Raw genomic sequence first — 3,811 nt, 5'->3', positions numbered from 1 at the left:
TGGAAATTCATAGTTTGTGTTTCTGTGGGGCCCGAAGTTAGAGAACAGTTCCGACTTGCGGATAGGTCATTTCGTGAAGAGACCCAACAAGAGCCTCATACCATACAGTACATTACTAAAAGAGTTCACAGATTTGGACCTCCAACTTGATTGCAGTGTGCAGTCAAATGAAACCCGGAATGGAATGGTTCCATTCAAAAGTAATCACCACACTCATTAAGACATTTACCGACTGGGAGACGAGACGATCACGTCCTGTTCCGTGTAACGCAGTCGGCCGCTGACGGATCCACAACCACACCCACTCTTGAACTTCCTCGTCCGACTGAAACCGACATCCACACAGACTTTCTTCAGGCCGCCAAAGATGTGAAAATAACACGATGAAATATCCGGGCTGCACGGAGGATGTTGCAGTGTTTCCCAGCGTAGTCTTCGAACGATTGGCAGTGTGCAACAGGGTGACTCCGTCCGACAGCATTCCTGGTGACTTAGGTTTTATGTCCCATCGCAGTTTCTGCAGAATGACTTCATAGAGCTGCGCGTTGATTATCGTTCCATGCTTGACGTGATCGACGAGCAGGCGGCCCCTGCAGTCGAAGAAGAAGGTCATCATGACCTGATCAGCTTGGCGGCGAAGATTTGGGAGTTACCACTGTTGGCTTTGCCCTCTGCCCTCGGGTTCTTAGAATGCTGTCGGACAGAATCATCAGGATGGGTGAAGGCAAGGCTTCAGTGATTTGGTTGGGAAACACTGCAACATCCGCCTTACAGCCGGATGGATTTTCACGGCTTTGGCGCCCTGAAGAAAGGCGGATGTGGGCATCGGTTTCAGTCGCACGAGGAAGTAGAAGAATGGCTGCAGTTGAGGATAGGTCAACGGCCGGTCCCGTTATCCTTTCGTCTCCCAGTGGGATAAATGTCTTAACACCTGTGGTGGTAAGTTTTGAGTGGGACCATTCCATTGCCCCGTTGTGGTGGGTGTTCGGGTTTCAATTGACTGTCCCTCACACATCGGGACTGTAAAGACTCTGGAATCATATTAGGCCTTCATATTTTCGTTTGGGACTTATTCTCCCAAAATAAAAATAATTCCAATTTCACATTCCGAGCAAGATTCTCTGAGAGTTTCCCTTGGTCACAAGACAAATGATGGAATTAGGAATCCTCCTTTAAGGGACCAGCTTTGCGCAACTTGGCAGTAAACAATCGAGCGTACAGTGGTCTGGATGCTAACCAGTCCATTCTACTCTGCCTAATTTCGAACCATCGTTCTAACTATTCATTTATTTTGGAAAAGATGGTGGTATCCGACGTACTTAATCCATTAAATAAACTAGTTAAATAATCTTAGGAGTTACGTACTAAGGGTCACAAATTGTGAATAGAAGACCATATGGGTAAAGCCCATTGAAGAAATTAGGAGAAGAACTAGAGCAGAACACTATATCCTAAGATGACATCTGTCCGAATGGACAATTAGAATTACAGGGCTGCATTATAGACATAAAAGCCCGAACGAGATATTTAAAATTTTGGTCTAAATAGTCTGTCTCTAATCACAATTCAGTGAAAAGTTCTCAAAAACTACGAGTAATAGTCTATCCATATGCATATGTTCCTACGCTTATTATATTATAGCGTGAAAAACTATCATGTAGATACTGCTTCATTCACAGTGTTTCGATTTTTTATTGCAGTAGTGTATAACACTGGTAATAAATATTGCTTACATAATTCACAACTAAACCATATTCTGGTGCAGAAGGAAACGAGCTACAGTCGTGTCCAAAATTAAAGCAACAAACCGCTATTTCCCCGTCCCGTGTCTAATTCACGATGTACTCGTACAAACTATCAACAGATGTCCGTACGCTAACGTTCGTCGTGGAAGATGGCATTCCGGTCAACGGATGACCACGCCAACGATGACGTCAGTGCACCTCCTGATTTGGGGGGGGGGGGGTTGTTTGGGGGAAGAGACCAAACAGCGAGGTCATCGGTCTCATCGGATTAGGGAAGGAATTCGGCCGTGCCCTTTCAAAGGAACCATCCCGGCATTTGCCTGGAGCGATTTACCGGGTTCCCGGGTTCGATTCCCGGCGGGGTCAGGGATTTTCTCTGCCTCGTGATGGCTGGGTGTTGTGTGCTGTCCTTAGGTTAGTTAGGTTTAAGTAGTTCTAAGTTCTAGGGGACTTATGACCACAGCAGTTGAGTCCCATAGTGCTCAGAGCCATTTGGACCATTTTTGGAGCGATTTAGGGAAATCACGGAAAACCTAAATTAGGATGGCCGGACGCGGGATTGAACCGTCGTCCTCCCGAATGCGAGTCCAGTGTGCTAACCACTGCGCTCAGTGCACCTGTCAAACGGGGTAGTGTTTGAAGGGTAGTCCCACATACATAAGCACTGTGTACACAGTCGTGACACATGGTGCAGCATTGTACAGAGAAGACGCCTGCCAGACTCTCTGAGCTGGAGGGCCATAGGAAGAACGAAAGCAGGACAGTCACAAACTGATGTGGTCCAGTGTCTTAATGGAAATCGTTCTGTTGTTTCCCGGATGTGACGACGGTTTATAGAGACCGAAACTGAATCCCAAAGACCAGGACCGGCCATGTGTGACATCAGAAAGAGAGGATCGTTATTTAACTGTAAGGGCACGACAGTACTGCCTTCGTACTATACGGAAACTGGCGTCTGATCTTGCAGCATCCACTGGACGTGTTGTATCGATGCAAACGGTGTAAAGAAGGCTTCGGCAGAGTGGCCATTGCTGCGAGAGACCTGCTGTATGTGTAACTCTGATGCGTCTTCACAGAAGGGAACGTCTAGAGTGGAGTAGTCAACATGCCACCTGAATGATCGAACAGTGGGCAAATGTTCTTTTCACAGATGAGTCCCAATTTGGTCTGGAGTGTGGTTACCGACGGATTCGCATCTGGAGGGAACGTGGAACATGATTTTGGGATCCAGACATTATGGAAAGAGATCGGTATGGAGAAGGATCCCTAATGACGTGGGCAGGCATTATGTTGACCACTGAAACATCTCTCCACGAAACTGCGCCTGTAAAGTGACAAGGTTTCACTGCTGTCGGGTATCGTGATGAGATCTTGGGACATCATGTGTGGTTGTTGCGAGGTGCTGTGGGCCAGACTTCATGTTGGTGGACGATTATGCTAGACGTCATAGAGCACGGGTGGCTGACGTGGCATGGGTCGCTCGCTCTCCCGGTTTGAATTTCATGGAGCATGTGTGGGATGTACCAGGGACACGGGTTGCATCACATCATCATCCACCAACCATTCTCCAAGACTTACGTGCAGTTCTGCAGGAAGAATGGGCGTTCTTGCCTCAACATGAACCTGACGTCATCATTCACAGAATGCCCAGTCGTTGTCAGGCCTGTATTGCTGCCAGAGTTGATCACACGCCATACTGAGAACATTAATCAGTTGTCGGAATGTGTGCGCAAATCCGTTACGTTGGAAAAAAAAACGAAGAATTCATTTGCCTACTGTCATACATGTTGCAGTGTTTATGTTCTGTATTTTTACACTGTTTCTACTTTACTATCACCTGTTTGTACTATTCTGCGGCAGAATAAACGCAACCTTGCAAAATTTCTATTCGTTGCTTTAATTTTGGATGCCAGTGTATTTCGTAGCATTTCATTATTTTTTAATTCATCTGTCATGTTTCATTGGACCATGTGAACCAAAGCTACATGGTCATGGAACGAGCCAGTACGTAGTTTCCAAAACGTTAATTACAAAATTTATAAACAAAATATTTTAAAAATTCATAA

This window comes from Schistocerca piceifrons, chromosome 2 (assembly GCF_021461385.2).
Source record: "Schistocerca piceifrons isolate TAMUIC-IGC-003096 chromosome 2, iqSchPice1.1, whole genome shotgun sequence".
Classification (NCBI taxonomy): Eukaryota; Metazoa; Arthropoda; class Insecta; order Orthoptera; family Acrididae; genus Schistocerca; species Schistocerca piceifrons.
Note: the sequence above shows the minus strand (reverse complement) of the source record.